The 22,065-nt window shown below is 35.5% G+C and overlaps 1 long non-coding RNA gene across 1 annotated transcript in view; it reads right to left on the bottom strand.

The window, feature by feature from the left end:
* LOC144320532 (uncharacterized) overlaps positions 1-21,709 on the bottom strand; it is a 31,568-nt gene extending 9,859 nt beyond the window's left edge. Inside the window, exons 1-5 of the long non-coding RNA XR_013386165.1 lie at positions 21,565-21,709; positions 17,131-17,290; positions 14,730-14,902; positions 10,370-10,471; positions 7,835-8,037 (exon numbers count right to left, since the gene is read on the bottom strand). This is a non-coding gene — a long non-coding RNA (uncharacterized LOC144320532). The remainder of the gene's footprint in view (positions 1-7,834; positions 8,038-10,369; positions 10,472-14,729; positions 14,903-17,130; positions 17,291-21,564) is intronic.
* Between the last annotated feature and the right edge of the window lie 356 nt (positions 21,710-22,065).

Below are 22,065 nucleotides of genomic sequence, written 5' to 3'. Positions count from 1 at the left end.
AACGATTTTAAAAACATATTATGAGCAGCTATACACCAATAAATTAGGCAATCTAGAAGAAATGGACGCATTTTTAGAAAACCACAAACTACCAAAACTTGAACAGGAAGAAATAGAAAACTTGAACAGACAAATAACCAGGGAGAGAATTGAAGCAGTCATCAAAAACCTCCCAAGACACAAAAGTCCAAGGCCTGATGGCTTCCCAGGGGAATTCTATCAAATGTTTAAAGAAGAAACAATACCTATTCTACTAAAGCTGTTCCGAAGGATAGAAAGGGATGGAATACTTCCAAACTCATTCTATGAGGCCAGCATTACCATAATTCCAAAACCAAAGACCTCACCAAAAAGCAGAATTATAGACCAATATCCCTCATGAACACTGATGCAAAAATTCTCAACAAGATACTAGCCAGTAGGATCCAAAAGTACATTAAGAAGATCATTCAACATGACCAAGTGGGATTTCCCCCTGGGATGCAAGGTTGGTTGTTTCAACACTCGTAAAGCAATCAATGTGATAGATCATATCAACAAGAGAAAAAACAAGAACCATATGATCCTCTCAATAGATGCAGAGAAAGCATTTGACAAGATAGAGCATCCATTCCTGATCAAAACTCTTCAGAGTGTAGGGATAGAGGGAACATTCCTCAGCATCTGAAAAGCCCCAGTAAATATCATTCTCAATGGGGAAACACTGGGAGCCTTTCCCCTAAGATGAGGAACATGACAGGGATGTCCACTCTCACCACTGTTGTTCTACATAGTACTAGAAGTCCTAGCCTCAGCAATAAGACAACCAAAAGAAATAAAAGACATTCAAATTGGCAACAAAGTAGTCAAACTCTCCCTCTTTGCAGATGACATGATACTGTACATAGAAAACCCTAAGGACTCCACCCCAAGATTGCTAGAAGTCATACAACAATTTGGCAGTGTGGTAGGATACAAAATCAATGCCCAGGAATCACTAGCATTTCTAAATACTGAGACTGAAGGAAGAGAAATTAAGGAGTCAATCCCATTTACAATTGCACCTCAAAGCATAAGATACCTAGGAATAAACCTAACCAAAGAGGTAAAGGATCTATACCCTAAAAACTAGAACACTTCTGAAGGAAATTGAGGAAGACACAAAGAGATGGAAAATATTCCATGCTAATGGATTGGAAGATTTAATATTGTGAAAATGTCAATGCTACCCAGGGCAATTTACACATTCAATGCAATCCTTATCAAAATACCAGGGATTCTCTTTAGAAAGTTGGAACAAATAATCTTAAGATTTGTATAGAATTAGAAAAGACCTCAAATAGCCAGGGGAATATTGAAAAAGAAAACCAGAGCCAGGGACATCACAATGTCAGATTTCAAGTTTTACTACAAAGCTGTGATCATCAAGACATTGTGGTACTGGCACAAAAACAGACACATAGATCAATGGAACAGAATAGGGAATCCAGAAATGTCTCTCAACTCTATGGACAACTAATATTCAACAAAGCAGGAAAGACTACTCACTGGAAAAAGGACAATATCTTCAATAAATGGCGCTGGGAAAATTGGACAGCCACATGCAAAGAATGAAACTAGACCATTCTTTTACACCATACACAAAGATAAACTCAAAATGGATGAAAGATCTAAATGTGAGACAAGAATCCATCAAAATCCTAGAGGAGAACACAGGCAACACCCTTTTTGAACTTGGCCACAGCAGCTTCTTGCAAGATATATCTATAAAGGCAAGGGAAACAAAAGCAAACATGAACTATTTGGACTTCATCAAGATAAAAAGCTTCTGCACAGCAAACGAAACAGTCAACAAAACTAAAAGACAATCTACAGAATGGGAGAAGATATTTGCAAATGATGTATCAGATAAAGGGCTGGTATCCAAGATCTATAAAAAACTGATTAAACTCAATACCCAAGAAACAAACAATCCAATCATAAAATGGGCAAAAGACATGAACAGAAATCTCACAGAGGAAGGCATGGACATGGCCAACAAGCACATGAGAAAATTCTCCGCATCACTTGCCATCAGGGAAATACAAATCAAAACTACCATGAGATACCACCTCACACCAGTGAGGATGGTGAAAATTAACAAGACAAGAAACAACAAATGTTGGAGAGGATGTGGAGAAAGGGGAACCCTCTTGCACTGTTGGTGGTAATGTGAACTGGTGCAGCCACTCTGGAAAACTGTGTGGAGGTTCCTCAAAGAGTTAAAAATACAGCTACCCTATGACCCAGCAATTTCACTACTGGAGATTTACACCAAAGATACAGATGCAGTGAATCAGCAGGACACCTGCACCTCAATGTTTATAGCAGCAATGGCCACAATAGGCAAACTGTGGAAGCAGCCTCAGTGCCCATTGACAGATGAATGGCTAAAGAAGATGTGGTCTATATGTACAATGGAATATTACTTAGCCATTAGAAATGATGAATACTCACCATTTGCTTCCACATGTATACAACTGGAGGGTATTAAGCTGAGTGAAGTAAGTTCATCAGATTAGGACAAACATTATATGGTTTCATTCATATGGGGAATATAAGGAATAGTGAAGGGGATTAGGGAGGAAAGTAGAGAAAATGAGTGGGAAATATCAGAGAGGGTGACAGAACATGAGAGACTCCTAACTCTGGGAAATGAACAAGGGGTAGTGGAAGGGGAGGCGGGTGAGGGGATGGGGTGACTGGGTGACAGACACTGAGGGAGGCACTTGATAGGATGAGCACTGGGTGTTATATTATATGTTGGCAAATCAAACTCCAATTAAAGTATATACAAAAAAAAAAACAAACAACAATAGAAACAGTCTGCTTCAAAGCAAATTAGGTAACCCTTTAAAAAAATCAAGATTAATAATGTTTATGAATTGTGGTGAGTCAAATAATGCTTTTTATATTTATATAATGTATTTTATATTTGTATAATGCTGATTGATTATATACATTTCATGTTAGTGAACCTGAACTATAAAAAAAATGTCATCTTACCACATTCACTATTGCTTCTTGCTTGTTTCTGTTTCCTGTTTACAAGACTGAGGAAGATGATTGAGCAAAATTAAGCCATTTAGAAATTCAGTAAAGGAACTAAGAATAGAATAGTCTTTACTTTTAGAGGGTTTTTTAAAAACTAATCCTTAAAAGAAGTCAAATTTTGAAAATTGTAATTTAATTATAAAAATTGAAGTTTTTGCCCTAAATTATAAAATATTAGGTATGACAACGATTAGCTGTGATGCATGGATTCCCACAAAATCAGGTGCTAAACAATTTTTGAGAAACTCTAAATATTTTTTTTAGAGAGAAAGAGACACAATGAATGTGAGTTAGGGGAATGGACAGAGGGAGAGAAAGAGACAAACTTAAACAGGCTCCGCACCCACCACGAGCCAGCCTGATGAGGGGTCTCAGTCTCACAACCCTGAGATCATAACCTTAATCAAGACCAAGAGTCTGACCGTTAACTGACTGAGCCACCCAGGCACCCCGAGAAGCTCTAAATTATAGCAAAACAAAATAGTCAACATGAGAATTATGTTTTGGCCTCAAGCCCAACAGCTTATGAAGATTTCCAATAATGATTCTCAGTAGTCATTTGATCAGCTCACTCTATTTTTGGAGGATATGCTTCAGTGTCATCAACTTTGATACCAAGATCTCATTCTCCTTTGAATGCAAAGTAAATCAGTCTTGTCATTGGTTCAGCCAACTTCAGCCCCTTTCCAGGAGACCCTCCCATTCTAGAAGCTATAGAGCATTGGATTATAGACCCAATGAATCATAAAATCATCAAGACCAAGGCTAGCTCCACTGAGTTGTTCTTCATACTCTGCAGAGCCCATTTCTCTGTCTCCTGTTTCTCACTTAGGTAACTATTCAGAGCACCATTCAGGCTAATGATCAGGTTGTTACTGATTTGCCCCCAGACAATGGCATAATCTCTGTTGCCTGAAAAAAGACAGTGAAATGTCCTCCTTATTTTTATTGTGAAATGTCTCCCTTATTTTTATTGTGTCTCCCTTATTTTTATTGTACAGGAAAGCCTCAAATACAGACTTGAAGAACATGGTTCTTTCAGAATTTCACACAGCAGCTTATACCCATGGCATATACCAGCTTCCAGAAAGTCTAGGTGAAGACTGCCTCAGACCATGTTGTTAAAGCTGCCTCATTGTGCAGTACCTCACACATTCCAAGATAGAATTCTCTCTGAAAACTCACAGTCTTGCCTCCGACCTCCATTCTTATGTCTCAACCTATTCACTTTATAAGTCTACACATACCACTTTTCTATGAGGCATTTCAACTTCCATGTAAATCAGAAGTAAACATAGTCTAGGTGTCAGGAAGATAGGTGAGAGCAAGTCATTACTCATTTCTATAAGCCATTCTTAACATTCAACTATCCCAGTGCAAAAGAACTTCGCTGCTACAATGTACAAAGAAATATTTACAAATGAGTGTTATCAACTTAACAAGGCTTGTGTTGTTGCATATACAATTTTTTAATCTCTTAGAAAAGAAAATACTTACCTTTCTCAAAAATTCACCTGGAAATTATTTTCATGGTACAATGTCATCATCATGATTTTTTTAAATTTATTTTTTATTGGTGTTCAATTTACTAACATACAGAATAACCCCCAGTGCCCGTCACCCATTCACTCCCACCCCCCGCCCTCCTCCCCTTCTACCACCCCTAGTTCGTTTCCCAGAGTTAGCAGTCTTTACGTTCTGTCTCCCTTTCTGATATTTCCCACACATTTCTTCTCCCTTCCCTTATATTCCCTTTCACTATTATTTATATTCCCCAAATGAATGAGAACATATAATGTTTGTCCTTCTCCGATTGACTTACTTCACTCAGCATAATACCCTCCAGTTCCATCCACGTTGAAGCAAATGGTGGGTATTTGTCATTTCTAATAGCTGAGTAATATTCCATTGTATACATAAACCACATCTTCTTTATCCATTCATCTTTCGTTGGACACCGAGGCTCCTTCCACAGTTTGGCTATCGTGGCCATTGCTGCTATAAACATCGGGGTGCAGGTGTCCCGGCGTTTCATTGCTTTTGATTATCTTCTCCAACAACATCAATGAGAAAAACAAGCTTTCTGGCTTATACTGTTCTTTCCTCCATGGTAATAACATTTCACATATATTTTAGGATGCTCTGCTTTGCAACATCCCATTTTCTGGAGCTAGGAACATATCTGGAGTAGAGTGGACATTCGCAGTAAATATTTTTGAAATAAATAAATGAATAAACTCTGTCAGTTAGCCAGGTGCACCATAATAAAATATTACAGACTAAGCAACAGAAATGTATTTTCTCACAGTTCTAGAAGCTAGAAGTCCCAGATCAAGATGTTGGCAGGTTTAGTTTCTCCTGGAGCTCTCTCTTCTTGGCTAGTAGATGGTAGCCTTCTTGCTGTGTGCTCACGTGGTCTGTTCTCTGTGCACACATCACTGATGTTCCTTTGGGTATCAAAATTTCTTCTTCTTATATCACTAGTCAGATTGGATTAGGGCCTACCCTACTAGCTTTATTTTAACTTAATCACTCCTTTCCAGGCCCTATCTCCAATTACAGTCACATTCTGAGATATCAACAGTTAGCACTGCAACATATGAGTTTTAGGACACAATTAAGCCCATAACATGAACTATCAACATTTATACCATCCACTCAAATGTTACGATTATAATATGAGAAGCAGATACTAACTTCCTAATTAATATAATTTCATTACTGTTTGGTCAATATGCAGGCATATTCTACAAGAAATATTAACTATTTCAACAGAGAAAAAATTCAGTAAATATAATGAAAATTTAGTCCAAATGCCAATGTGCATGCAAAGAAACCAGTTAATGGTTTTTAGCAGTTTTCATAAGAACCCTTTACAAGTATATTAAGAAAGTAATCCTGGGAGAAATTGTGAAGAATGAAGAATACTAGACAAAAGTGGAAAGTGAAAACAAAACTCTAGGGCATCTAAACCCAAGGCAACATTTATAGCTCAGAACTTAATTATGTGCATGGGTTTAGTAAAAAAAAAAAAAAAAAAAAAAATCCTGAAAGCATTGGGAAAGAGAAGCAAAATCCTGCAGTGCTTAAAAGCAGCCACAGGGGAGACAGCAGACCTGTGCCTGAATCCCTGACCTACCATACCTGGCTGTGATTTGGAGAGCTGTTTAATCTTTCTGAAACCATTTCCTTTTCCATAAAATAAACAATGATTGGAAATTAAGGAAAGAAGTTAAGGGAGGAGTTTGCATAGTGGCTAGAAAACTATGAATATTCAATGAATGACAGTGAAAAAGAATGGAATGTTTAGCATTCCATTTAACTTCTATCCATTACGCCATGCTAACATGATTATGGACATGTGGTTCATTTGACACATATGTAGCTCTGTAGCACAGGTACAGAGCCAGAGATATAACAGATTGAATCATTGTCTTCAGCAGCAGCAGCAACAACAATCTTTGTATGTGATTTATATGTATTGAAGATTTACTCTGTGACACAACATTCTTGAGGTTTTTACATGTTCTAATTTAATACCATTTCTCTCTCTCTCTCTACACACACACACACACACACACACACACATACACACCCCTATGAGGTAGTTACTACCATCATCCACATGTTATAAATGAAGGAAAGCGATTTTCCCAATGTCATACACTTATCTGCAAATTAAGTCTTTATAATTACAGACCCCGAACTTTGGCTCAGCATAGTTACTGAACCAATATTCAGATTGAAGCATAATAAGCCAACCACAAAGTATATTAATCAGATTATTTAAAATGTCCAAGTTTAAAATATATCTAAATTATCTCTCTATTGGAAATTTTAAAAAAAGTCAAATGTTTTCTCTTGTGTCATATTTTACAAAGAAAACATATCTCTCAGACAGAAGAGTTCACTTTGGACACATACTTAAGAAGGTAACTAATCTAAAGCTCTTTCACTGAATTGGAATGGGCTATGGGACAATCCTCCTAGAGGAACTGCCTTTGCTATTCACCTTGAATAGAACCTTTGCACTAATAAAGAGATAGCTAGTCAAAGAGAACCCACACCCTTTCTTCTTGCCATCCTTGGTCACTATTTGGAAAGACAAGATGCTCGGAGAGGCATGAATGAGCTTGTCAATTGTCACTATGATAGGTAAAGCCAAGAGCTTCTCAGAGGTGTTGAATTCAAAAACTCTGAAACAATAGGTATTAATTTAATTCCTAAATTAATTGTCCTTATTTTTTAGGCCAGGTTTAATTGAGTTTTCTCTTAAAGAGAGCTAAAAACTTCCCTGAATGACCCAAGTTTGCTTCTCTGTTCAAAAATATTGACTAATCAAATGCGAATTAATGGTGATAACTCTGTATATTGATTGATTTTTCTCTCTAATTCACATACAAGCTTTCTATATTCCTTCCTGGGGAAAAGTAGATTATAATTTTAGAAAAGAGAATATGGAAAATTGTTCTTACACAAAAACTATTTTTATATATGATTAAATTAACAGAAAGGCCCTGGGCAAAAAATGAAAAATTTCAGCAAAAATAATTTCATAGATGATGTGAAAATTTTCCATGCAGCTCTAATTATGAGTATATTGCCCATAAAACAATTGTCATTTTCCTTTTTTAGGTCAATACCATGCCAAAAAATAAAAAGCAAAGAATGCCTCTTGCCAATATTTTAGATAGTTTTGCTAGCAAGAAATTTAGTTTTGTATATACTGTCTCATCATCAATAATATAAGAATCCACTCTACCTTTCTGCAAAAATTGTCACACAATATATTCTCAGTGCAAACTGTTCAGAATTCGAAGGCTTGGTTGCCTATGAAACGTGTGTAATGATACTGCTGATATTCTCCGTGGCGCTTATTATCTCTGAAACACTTTCCGAAGTTTTCAAGCTATCATCACAGAATGACTCGACACCATGGCCTCTGCACCATCATTGAAATTTCTTCTAAGGGCAATAGGAAGAAGAGAAAACATTCAGAAGCCAAAAAGACATTCTTTTTCCCCTAAGAGGTTTAAAACTATCACAGATTCTCAAGCAGAACTGGGCACACGCAAATACATAAAAGTGGAAACGCATCACAGATTTGAAGTGTATATCACCCAAAAGCTAAATAGCTATTTTAATGCAAACATTTAATATACATTAGACACCCATGAGAATTTTCATAATTTACCACTTTCAAAAATGGTAGACTTTCTTTTTCCCCTCAAACCCTTCCCAAACTACATCCATGGTATACTGTAATATCCCTGAAGATAGGTAATGTGCTGTAATACAAAATAAAATGTTATGTGTTCACCTGTCTGCAACTGAGGTTTTAGACGTTTAGGATATATTCTTTTATAACTCTCTGAGTTTGACAACTCTTTATCAGGAGAGATTTTCCTTTATATTATGATTATATTTTCCTATTACATATTCAAACATAATTTCCTTTATGTTAATTATGGCAATACTAGCTGGCAGTTTGAGTGAATTGAGGCCTGCCAATAACCATGTGAATGAGATTGAAAGCTGATTCTTCAACCCTAGTCAAGTCTTGAGATGAATGCCTATCTAGTCGACAGCTTGACTATAACCTCATATGAGACCCTGAACCAGAATCTCTCAGCTAAATTGCTTTAGAATACTGGAACTTCAGCAGCTGTATGGGATAATAAATACATTAAGCTGCTAACTTTTGAGGAATTTGTTACACAGCAACAAATAACTTATACAGACAAAACAGGAACTATTTCCTTGGCCATATTACTTAAGAATAAATTAAAAAGGACTTGATGACTGATAATCACATTATAGCATTCACAGTTCATGGTGAATGGGTATTGGTAAAAAAGTGTTTATTTTAGTCTTCAGATTTGATAAGAATCAACATGTCCTTTTGTCTTTGCACAACAAAGCCCCAAGGTAATAAGGTATTATATGTTTACTTTTCCATCTAGTTGGTTTTCTGCCTATTTATCTATCTACCATCTATTTTTTAATCTATCTATCCATCAACTGATCTAAATTTCTGTCTAGATATTTGGACCAAGTGAACCCTACCTGAATATTAGTCAGGATTATTGGGTCTAGAGAGGGAAAAATCTTTTTGCATTACTGATTCTATCTTCAAGAGTTTAAATTCTTAATGTGCTATTCATTATATAGTGATACTTTATGGTGTTAAGTGGCAAAATCATAGCATAATATCTTGGGCAAACAAAATGAAAAAAAAAACAGTTGAAGATCAAAAATATTCTAAGTAATAATAAAAATATGGCAAATACACCTGATCAGTCTTATTGAAGCAGGTATACTATGGGATCTTTGCTAACATAGAAGGTTTCCTTTAACCAAATCACATTTTATTTAAACTTTTCCTGTTTAAATAATATAAAATGATAATTTTAGATTCATTAATGTTAAAAATGCAGAAAACAAAGCCCTGAATTAATTTTTTCACTGCTAACATTAGCTCTCAATTGTATATTGCAGCATGGCAAGCCAACACAAAACTTAACAGCTTGAGGTACCTGGCTGGCTCAGGGGTTAAGCACCTGCTTTTGGCTCAAGTCATGATACCAGAGTCCCCGGATTGAGTATTGCATTGGTTTTCACTAGGGAGGCTGCTTCTTCCTCTGCCTATTTCTCTGTTTCTCTCTGTGTCTCTCATGAATAAATAAATAAAATCTTTTTAAAGAAACTTAACAGCTTAAAATACTAGCAATGTATATATTATTTCTCATGATTCTGCAACTAAGGCTGGGTATATCTGTTTTATTATTATTATTATTATTTTGTTTGTCTGTTTGTTTGTTTGTTTGTTTTGGTCCATAGTCATATGGTCTGACTTTTATCCAAGATGGCTTTACCACTTAGGATGGGCACAACAGCTAGGAATTGACAAGGCTTCTCTCTTTCATCATAGAGCCTCTAATATGCCTAACTTCTTCACTTAACAATGGTCTCCGTGCAAGATTTTTCACATTAGGGCTGACTTCCAAAAAAGAGGAAGCGGAAGCTGTCAGTCCTCTTCAAGGCTAGATGTGAAACTGATAGCTTCCTTTTTCATGAATTCTACTAGTCAAACCAGGCCAGATTCAAGGAGAAGGGTAACAAACTCCATCTCCTGATGTGAGGAGCAGTATGTACATGCAGAGAGGGAAGGAATCAATGGTAACCGTCTTCAGGGAACATCTACTGTAGTCCATCTGACCACACAATTCATAATCCTCCACATGCATAATGCATTCTTTGTATGTATATACAGAAGACATTCTAAGTCCTCCCAAACCTCAGTCCATTGTGGCATCAGGCTCAGATATGCTCAACCCAGCGTCTCATTATCCATGTTAAATGCAGAGACACAGAAATGCAATTCTTCAGGATCAGAGACCTGTGAAGTAAGATAAATTAGCTTTCGTCCCTACCCAATATACAGTAGTAAAACAGTGTATTAGTTTCCAATGTCTTCTGTAACAAATTACCAGAAACTTAGCCGTTTAAAACAACATAAATATATTATCTTACCATTCTGGAGATCAGAAGTCCAAAAACAGTTTCATCAGTTTCATAAAATCAAGGTGTTGGGTGGCCTGCCTTCCTTCTGGAGGCTGTAGGAAAGAATCTACAGCTTTGAATCAAAGCTTTTTCCAGCTTTGAGAGCTACCTGCATTGACTGGCTAGTGGCCTTTCCCTCCATCTTTAAGCCAGCAATGTGATTAATTCAAATCTTTCTCTCCTTCCACTCCCTTCTCTCTCAAATCTCCCTCAAAACCCCTGCTTCCATTGTCACATTCTCTTTACTCTGGCTCTGACCTATTTGCATCCCTTTTAGAGTTTGGCTGACCTGATTAATCCAGGATAGTATTCACACTTTATGATCTTTAATCACATCTTCTAAGTCCCATCTGCTGTATAAGTGAACATAAGATGCCATATGTTGAATAGTTATGATAACTCCCATTTAAGAAGGGGAAAGGAGATGACTCATATCAGTCTCACTAGACCATAGCAATTCTGAAATCCTGCAGGGAATATTTCCCAAGTTTTCTCTGTTCCAGAGTCAGTATACAAGGTATTTCCTTGGCTGGGGTCTCTGTATGCTCTCTGCAAGGTTTTGCGTGGCTCTTTAGTTCTTCCTGCATGTTGTTGGTCCTACCCTCTGAGATATTTTTTTTTCTTTTTCCATATGAAATGGTTTGTGCTTTCAACTAAATAACTTTCTCAATCTGTTTCCCGCCCATAGAAGTTTTCAAGCCCAAAGATTTTTTTCCTTTTTTTCTGCCTCTATCTCTTTAAGTCCACATTTGTTGGCAATTTGACCAATAAAATTCTCTTGAAAACACTGTGGATATTCTATAAGTCTTAGTGGGTTTTATTTCACTAGATCAAAATTATACTCAGATCTTTTTTTGAGGCAAGATCTTTTATACTTCATTTTGTGAGATATGGTGCTGAAGATCTGTGACCTTAAGATGGTTAGAAATACCTTTCTCTAGATAAGAGGTTTTAATTCTAGGCACTGCCTTAAACTTTTCTGAGATCTTAACTCTCAGTTTGGAACTGATGCTGCCTGACTCCATGATTTACTACTAGCAGCATCTTGGATTGGGTCTTTGTTCTAAACTCATTTTTGATTTGAAAATCTTTTGCTGTCTGGAGAAGATGGTGATTTAACTCAGAAAATTCTTGCATAGTCTCCTTGACTACGGAAGTATACCTTCTTTATGTCATTTTTCTTCTGTAATATGCTATCATAGGCAGTTAAATGTGGCCAGGTTTAGTTGCAAAACTCTGCCTGGAAATATATGCGTCCAGATCCACAACTTCACCAGCCTCAATTTTTATTTTCCATATCACCAGAGATGACAGTCTCAGCAGGTGTTTCAATAATACCTAACATAGGTTTCCCTGCATTCCAGTTATGTCTTCCCTTCAAATCTCCAGTTTCTTTGCTGCCTTTCAGGCCAAAACTAATTCTATATGTTTCAGGGTTTTGTCATGACAGTATCCTACTTTTAGGTACCATTCTATCCCAGTTATCTAATACTGAATAAACAAACCCAAAACTTAGTTCATTTTAAAAAGCTCAATTTATTATTTCTCATGATTCTTCAATCTGACCTAAGCTCAGCTGTGCAGTAAGTCTGTTCCATATGGTATCTCATGGAGCTGGATCACAAAAGATGGTTTCTTCATTCTCAAGTCTCGTGCCTCAACTGGAAAGGATTGTATGGTTTGCAGTTGACCACTCATTTTTCTTTCCCTGTTTGGACTATTCAAATGTCTAGCTTAGGCTTTCTAACAGTATAGTGATAACAGACTTCTCATATGGTGTAAGATTATGGAAATTGGGGCAGCCCTGGTGGCTCAGCCGTTTAGCGCTGTCTTCAGCCCAGGGCATGATCCTGGAGACCCAGGATCGAGTTCCTCTTCAGGTTCCCTGCAGGGAGCCTGCTTCTCCCTCTGCCTGTGTCTCTGCCTCTCTCTCTCTCTCTCTCTCTTTTAAATAAGATTATGGAAATTGAAGCAGCTGGTATTTTTAAAAGCTAGGCCCAGAACTGACACTATGTCACTTCCATCTCATTTGATTCCTCAAACAAGTCAAAGGCCAGCTTAGATTCAAAGGGAAGGGAAGTAGTATATATGACTCTTTCCTTTTCTAGCTTCTAATTCGCTCAGATTTTATTTAAGAGAAATATATGTGGTGGATAAACAAAATTGTAAGGAAAACTAACCCCAAAATTCAATCCACCAAGTTTTAGAGAAAGTCCTATTTGCCATCATTCTATTTTACATAACTGCTTATGACAATCATTTTAATTGCTGCCCACTAGTATCTTTTATTTAACTAGAGTCTCGGAGAACACAGTTCTCGTGTATTGAAAATAAACCTGAGGGGCACCTGGCTGGCTCCTTAGAATCTGCAACTCTTGATCTAGGGGTTGTGAGTTCAAGACCCACATTGGGGGTAGAGTCTACTAAAAAAATAATAATAATAATAAATACATCTAAGCAGTTGTTTTTCTTTTTACCTGTAATGTGAGTTTGTTGATTTTTTAAAATTAAGCAACAGCTAGACAGTTTTTCTATTTTATGTTAGTGTTCATGAGAAGCAGGGACTATGATCAATCAAATGTTTCCACTTGGGAGTTTGAATCTTGAAATTGTGAAGAAAGAAAAGAAAGAAAGAAAGAAAGAAAGAAAGAAAGAAAGAAAGAAAGAAAGAAAGAAAGAAAGAAAGAAAGAAAGAAGGAAGAAAAGAAAGAAAGAAAGAAAGAAAGAAAGAAAGAAAAAAAGAAAAGAAAAGAAAGAAAAGAAAAGAAAAGAAAAGAAAAGAAAAGAAAAGAAAAGAAAAGAAAAGAAAAAAGAAAGAAATTGTAAACTAAAATCTCAAGATGGTAAAGATAAAGTCTCAAGTGGAAGTCATTTTGGTGACAATTCAATTCAAGGGCCAGTATGAAGAGTTTAATGGTATATGGCAGTAGTAATGTCCTAACCAATGATTTCCATGACAAGACCTTAAGCATGACCTATGCTACCAGTTTCCACTAGAATTGACCTAATTTCTGAACTTCCTACCTTCTTTTTCAGTTTTGCTGAACAACCCAATAATCTTCCAAATTATTTTCTGCTTGAGTTACTAAAGATAAGTTTTCTTAGCCTGCAACCAAGAAGCCTAACTAATACACATGCTTAATCACAGTTTAACCCAATTTTATGTATTAATACAAAACCAGAGTATATCCAAGATGTTTCCTTTAATAGCTACACATTGTTCTCAAAATATTATTAGTATATTCTCTAACCGGTACTCTATTGTACCAGCAGAGCCATTGCTAAACTGTGGTGAAGATTTTTTTTTTACAAATCTCAACGGTTTTATTTATTTTCAAGTGTCCTTAGATGAAAAGACCTCAACAGCTATTATGAACTAGTGATCAGCAGTAAGATGTTAAAAAGAAGCTAACCTTTGGCAAGTCCTATAAACTCAAAAACAATAATGAAAAACCTTTGTTTATTTAGACATTCAGTAAATTAATTATTAAATTAGTAGAATTTTCTGGAAAGCTAAGTATGTATCCTTTCCCTTCAAAAGCCAAAATATTATTATTTTTATTATCATTATTACTTATCATTTATCTTGAAGTATTTGTTGAAAAGTACACCAGTCATAAGTATTTAGGTCAGTGAATTTTCACCAAATGATCACATCTTATAACCAGCACCAAAATAAACAAGCAGGCTGTTAGAACTTCACAGTAACCTTTGAGTAATCCTTGAATTATCCTTGGTTACTTTTTTGTGTCTGATTTTTATTTCTATGGTTGTTTATTCAATTTGTTTTCTTCTCTGCTTAACTATAATATATGTGAGAAAAGTAGTATTTTGCTCCCTCATTTTTTTTTCACTGTCAAATAGGACATGCTCAATAAATGATTAATGAATGAAATAATATGGTGGGGAGTGGATGGAGGTTATATGAATATTATAAATTCCCTATTACTATTCAAAGAATATTTGATTCCTGATTTTTACCTGAGTCTCTAATAACTAATTGCTATTTTAGTGTCTTATCTATTGGAAACCCTGTTTCTGTACTCATCATATAGTAGCAGTTGTTATTTGTAGACATATATATATGTATGAACCTGTTGTCTTGTGGTCAGTAGAGACGACTTTTCCCCCCTCCAGGCCCCACTAAATCTGTGCACAGTGGGTGTATTTCAGTTAGTGCTTTTTAACCTTCCTCCAGCAAGTCATTATTTTCTTCAGGTTTCACGAAGTATCTGTTTCCTCCAAGGACTTTTTTTTTCCTTAATTCCTAAATTTTAAATTAAGTTGAAAAAAGTAGAATGTAAGTTAGAAAGCATGCTTCATAGGAAACATTCTCATTGCAATAAATGAGTAACAGAACCTCTTATTACTATTGTGATATTTTTTCTGATGCCGTATTATCTTTTCTGATTATTTCCAGTACTAATACATTCCATACTGGCAACACCAGGTAAATAGTCACATATGTCAAAAGTAAGAGGTGTACAAGTCACCATTTTATGCTGACTACAAAAATATTATATTGATTCTGTATCACTAAAGCCAAAATGTATCAAAATGCATTACCTCAAATCATTCAGGATTATATTATTCAATCGACTGATTATCTAATTACTCTCTTTGGTAATCAGAACAGATATCCTGGAACCATATTATGCAGTAATTAATATACACTCATGTTAATAACAAGTGTGGCTAACGATTTTTTCATACTTTGTTATTTGACTAATGAGCCCATACCTTAGAGATTTGAATAGAATTTGTTCAATATTTCTGTAAAAAGATTTCCAAAATAAACATATATGCATAGCAGGCATTTCAGTATCTGGGAAGCTGCTTAGTATCTGAGTCCTCTTCCTAATTTTTGGAGACTTCTCTATGAGTCTTGACTTGGTTATATTAATTAATTCTCAAATTCATTTATAGGTCTGTTGGACTTACCTTAGGATTTATAAAGATAGATACCTAAGTATCTGTCTATCTACATATTTATTTATCTACCTATCTATATACTTTCACCTTCTCTATCATTCTATAAAGTTCATTGAAGGTTAACTCTTTAAGTCTTCAAAATATATATTATTTCTATAATTGACCATGACAAAATACCTATGAATTCATTCTCCCAAAACTATATTTTAAATTTCCTTTCCAACCTCAGGGAGTTTTGGTGCTTTACCTAGTAAGGTACATCAAATTGTCATTTCCGAAGGATCTGAGTACTTAATGGTTTTGACTTTTTGTTGCTTGTAGTCAGTGCTGTCATTTTCCATTAGCATTTATTTACCCGTGGTCATAGAAGCATTGAAAGTCCCCTCAGAGACTCCCCTGTTGTGTGGCAGCCAACTAATTTCTCTTTAATAATTAGGATCGATCCAATCACTCCACTCAGTGATATCAGAAACCTTAAAATGTGTGGTCTTCTCCTCAAAGTGAATGGAAGAATTATTGTGTTCCGTGGTGAAAATATTCTCTCTCTGGGAGCTAAGATCTCTAGTCCAGAAGATTTCAAGGTTTTCAGGATAGGAAGCAAACATTCTGTGACTGGATTACTAGGTAAAATAGTTAGAGCCCCTTCCTACCTTTGATTGTTGGAGCCATGTACTCTGGCTATGGGGGAGACACAACCATATAATATTGTGTTTAACTCAAAGTATATTCTACATCCTATGAAACTATGTCACTTTAAACTGGTATCTTACAACTGCCACCATAAATGACTCCTCAGTAAGCCATTTCATCTTTGTATTAGGTCAACTGTGTCTAGGTGAGAGGGTAAGTAATAAGAACAATTAATTCCACAAGACAATTGTAGCTCATGCTGAGAAATTAGTTTCTTGATCAGAATCAATGCTGTGTAAAATCTCATGACAGTGATTAAGGTACTCTGTGAGTCTGCAGATGGTAGTACTAGAAGCATCATGGGTGTTGAAGGAAAATTCATATTCAGAATATATTTCTATACCAGTAAAGTTAAATCTTTCCTGCTTTCTCATGGTTAGGGTTCAATGTAATCAATCTACTTCCAAGTGGTAGATTCCCTATGTGAATGGTGCCATATAGAAAACTCAATGTTATCCTGTATAATGGGCAGATTGGGCACTCAGAAGTAGCACTATCAATATTAACCTTGGTAAAAGGAAGCCCATGTTGTTAAAGTTTATATTTCATCCCTACTGTCATGATTTCTTTGTTCATGGGCCCATTGAGTAAGCACTGGGTTAGCTGGGGAAGAGTTTACTGACATTCATAGAGTGAGTCATTTGTCTACCTTATTATTTTGAGTGTCCTCCAAAGAGTCTGCCTGTATAGGCATCCACAAGTAAAATAAAATATCTTCACAGTCTATGCCCTTTCAGAGAGTTCCACACATACTTCTTGACCCAAAAGCTCCTTCTTACCAATCATTCCTTCTTTTTTCTTCCAAGTTTGTATTCATCCAGCCAACCCATGAACAACCATTGACAACTATTGTATCAATGATATAATACATACCTCTGCTTATCTCTCAGTCTATGCAAAGTAAAATATATTGTTTAGAATTCTGTCTAGTGGGATGTTACACTTCACTACAGTCTTCCAGGGCCATTGTTGTGGTGACAGTAAATCTTAAGTGTTCATTTCCAGGTGACATGAGCATATTGTCCAGAATCATCTACAAAACAGTATAAAGAGATTTTTTTTCCCCTCTCAGTCTAAGAATCATAAAGAACTCCTCATTGGGACAAAAAAGTGATTGAAAGAGTAGATTGCAGTAGGAGTTGTTTCAAGTAAGTCTGAATCACCTACTCATATAACTCTTTTGTATCTTCGGGATCCACTTAAGCCCAGTCTCTTCTATACTATTTCCACTTGATAATATATTGTTTTTGTTCATGCCCAGCCTTTAGTTTTATAGATGAGAAAACAACAGTTCATGACTGAAAACCCAGACTCCATGGTCACCTGCTATCCCACGGTTAGTATTAAATCTCTACCAAAGCCAAGTAGCAAGTCAGAAGTTGTTTCTCATAAGAATAGTTATCTGCTAAATGCATGAGTTATGTCCAAAATACTTAAGGCTTATATTGCAATTATGCTCTGAATTCTTGCCAGATTCTCCATACAGCATTCTTAGTTGCCACAAATAATTTGAGTATCTTTGGATCTCCAGGATTATAAGGCCCAAGGGGAAAAGCAGATTGCATTGAAACCTGGACTTGTTTCAGAGCCTTCTTTGGGCCTGAAAGAGCAAATTTTCAGGTAATTTGTATATCGGTTAAAGCACAACACACAAATATATGTTTTTTTTTAATTCAAACATAATGCCTCTTTTGTGTGTGTGTGTCTGCGGTAGGTTGTATGAAATAAAGTAAACTGTGTTTCACCTTAAAGGATAAATCTTGTGTTCCAGGCCATTGGTCTTCCAAAAACTTCACTGAGGTGATAAGCTCCTGAAATTTTGTGGCATTTGTCTATGATGCTTTGACTCATATTTGTCTTATTAAGGCATCTAAATTATATACTACTTCCAGCTCATCCAAGCCAACCAGAATAATATCAATTTATAGAAACAATGTGATATTTTATAGAATGCCAACATGATTAAGATCTTTGCAGACTATGTTATGGCGAAAAGCAAAGGAGTAGACATCACTATAAAGTATAAAGTATACATACTATAAAGTATGACCCTGAGAATGTCCTAAAAAAAAAAAAAAGAAACTTTCTAGTGGTCCTTATAACTTTTTGTATGACAAAAGAATGGATTGGCCAGGTCTATATTTGCAAACCAAGTCCCAAAAGCTGTGTTAATTTCGGCCAGTCAAAATGCTATAGCTGTATTATTGGCTACAAACAGAGCCACCAAATTCATTCTCCAAGATCTATCCAACTTTTGCACAGGCCAAATAGTCAAATTAAGTAGGAATGTGATAAGTATAACCATTTTACATCTTTACAATCTTTGATGACAGTACAGATCTTTGCAATTCTTTCAATGATGTAGTACTGTTTCTGGTTTAATATCTGAGTAGAAAGGGAAAGGCACAAGGATTTACTCTCATCATGGCCTATATACCCATGGGTCACAAAGCTAATGTAGAGATTCTGCCAGTTGCAAAGTTGTAAATAATTTTTTTAATAATTCTAATTATATATTCATGAACCGGAAAAATTCCTTTAGGATTCATATGCTAACCATCTATGTGTCTATGGTGAGTTAAACTTGGGCTAAGAGTTGAGATTTCCCCTAACTACCATTAGCTTCTGATTTGACTGGTGAACCACAGTGGTATTTAGGATGGAGGAGAAATTTTCTACAGAGCGGGGGTTTCAGAAAAGCAATGAAAGTTGCTGCTATAGGATGGAAAAACTTCCCAGAAGGCATGGACTTCTAATCCATGAGAGCTGGTGCTGTGGTGAAGCATCCCAGGATCTTGCATACCAACTCAGTGGCTGCCATGTTGAATGTAGCACACTAGTAAAGGAAAAGAAGTTCCTTCCTCCTGCTCTGATCTGCAATGGCCTTCCAGTGCCCTCTATTGGAAAAGTCTAACATCAAGCCAACTGGCAAAGTAGAAATGTCCAGAAGGTCCAGCTCCAGGATCACAAAGCAAAGCAAAGAAAGGTGAATGTGAAACTGAGAAGTAAAAAATAAATGACTGGCACAGGTGGCAAGGTTAATTGAATGTAAATTGTGTGAATAGATCTCTCATAATAGATTTAGAAAGTAAGAATAGATATATCCCAGGTAAGTAATAACCCAAAGACTCTCATTGCAGTAATTATCAAGTACAGAAAGTAAGCTTCTGTGTGGATATCATTTGATCTCTCTCCCCTGCCAACATGATATTTTATGAAATTTTAGGGTTTTTTTGTGTAACACACACAAATGAAATATCTTTTTCAATCCTTTAGCTTTCAGCCTATTTTGTGTCTTTGTATCTAAAGTGAGTCACTTGTGGACAGCCTACAGTTGGATAGTTTTTTATAAAACCCATATCTGCTTTTAATTTGGAGGGTTTGCTAGACATTTAAGCTAATTACTGATAAACAAAATCTTATTTCTGTCATTTTGCTATTTGTTTTCAATAAGATTTATATATTTTTATTTTTTCAATTTTTATTTTGCTTTCTTTTGGCTAAATGCCCTCTGGTATACCATTTCAATTTCCTTGTCATTCTTTTTACTATATTTAGTTATCTTCTTTAGTAATTGAACTGAGGATTACAATAAACATTAGTGATAAAGGAGTTTTTTAAAAATCACAAATTTGTGGAAATTAAACAACATACTCCTAAAAACCAATGAGTCAAAAAAAAATCAAAAGGAAAATTAGAAAATACTTTTATATGAAAGAAAACAAAACACAACAAACAAAAACATATGTAATTCTTTAAAGCCAGTACCCATAGGAAAATTTAGAGGTTAAATACATGCATTGAAAAAGAAGATCTCTAACTAATAACCTAATGTTCTACTTTGAGAAACTAGAAAAATGAAAGGCAAACTAAACTCAAAACATGAAGAAGGAGGGAAATAATAAAGATTAAAGACTTTACACTAAAATTTCTCAAACTCTTCAAAATTTTTTTTAAAAACAAAACAGAGAATGCTTTCTAATCATTCTATCAGGCCATATCACTCTGATACCAAAGCCAGATGAAGACAAGAAAAAAACCACAGACAAATACCTCTCATGATGATAATCCAAAAATCATCAATAAAATACAAGCAAACCAAATACAGCAATATATTAAAAGGAGTATACATCACAATCAAACAGCATTTATCCTAGGAATACTAGGATATATGAAAATAAACCATTGTAAAAAACCATGCTAATAGAATGAAGGACAAATCCACATGATCATCTAAATATATGCAGGAAAAGTATTTTACAAAATGTGACATCTTATCATGATAAAAAAAAAAAAAAACATTCAACAAACTAGGAGTAGTAGGATGCTTCTTTCATTGGACAAAAGGCACCCAAGAACATATACTAACATCACACTTAACAGTGAAAAATTGAAATCTTCCCTCCCAAGATGAGGACAAGGATGTCTGCTATTGCCACTTCCAGTCATATTGTACTAAAAGTTCTAGCTAGAGAAATCAGGGAAGTAAATGAAATAAAAGACATCTAGATGTAAAGGGAGGGAAAAATCCTGGTTTGCATTAAACATGATCTTATACATTGAAAATTCTTAAGAATTCACACACACACACACGCACACACACAATTTAGAGCTAACAAACGAGTTCAGACAACTGGCAGGACATAGGATCAAAATATAGAAGTCAGCTGTATATCTACACAATTTATTTTTTATTTATTTTTATTTTTTTTTTATCTACACAATTTAATTGAACAATCTGAAAATGAAATTAAGAAAACAGTTCCATTTACAATAGCATCAAAAGAATAAAATGCCGAGAAAAGAATTGACCAAGGAAGTGCAAGACATACACCAAAAACTATAAAGCATTATTGGAAGAAATTAAAGAAAAAATAGGGATCCCTGGGTGGCGCAGCGGTTTGGTGCCTGCCTTTGGCATAGGGCGCGATCCTGGAGACCCGGGATCGAATCCCACATCGGGCTCCCGGTGCATGGAGCCTGCTTCTCCTTCTGCCTATGTCTCTGCCTCTCTCTCTCTCTCTGTGACTATCATAAATAAATAAAAATTTAAAAAAATTAAAAAAATAAATAAAGAAAAAAAATAAACAGGTGGAAAGATATCCCACATTCCTGTACTGAAATATAACATTGTAAGTTGACAGTATTCCCCCAAATTGATCTCCAGATTCAATGCAACACTTACCAAAATCCCAATTGCTTTTTTTGAAGAAGTGCACAGACTGATCCTAAAAAAACATGTGAATCTTAAAGAGACACTAAGCAGTTAAAACATACTTGAAAAAAAGAACAAAGAGTCACACTTACAATTTCAAAATTCATGGGATCCCTGGGTGGCGCAGCGGTTTGGCGCCTGCCTTTGGCCCAGGGCGAGATCCTGGAGACCCGGGATCGAATCCCACATCGGGCTCCCGGTGCATGGAGCCTGCTTCTCCCTCTGCCTGTGTCTCTGCCTCTATCTCTCTCTCTGTGACAATAAATAAATAAATAAATAAATAAATAAATAAATAAATAAATAATTTCAAAATTCACAAAGCTAAAATAACAAAAAGATGGTGATTCTGGTACAAAGACAGATATATAGGTAATAGAATAGAATTGAGAGTATAGAAATAAACCTTTACTTATTTGGTTAATTGATTTTCAAGAAGGATGCTAACACCACTCTTTAGGAAATGAGGAAGAAACAATGAATATCTACATGGAAAAGAATTAATATGGATCCCTATCTAACACCACAAAAAGTAACTCAACATAAAGATTTAAATGTAAGAGATCAAAATAAAAAAATCTTAGAAGGAAACATAG

The sequence above is a fragment of the Canis aureus genome, chromosome 9 (assembly GCF_053574225.1).
Source record: "Canis aureus isolate CA01 chromosome 9, VMU_Caureus_v.1.0, whole genome shotgun sequence".
Classification (NCBI taxonomy): Eukaryota; Metazoa; Chordata; class Mammalia; order Carnivora; family Canidae; genus Canis; species Canis aureus.
Note: the sequence above shows the minus strand (reverse complement) of the source record. Positions and strands in the feature narration are given on the sequence as shown.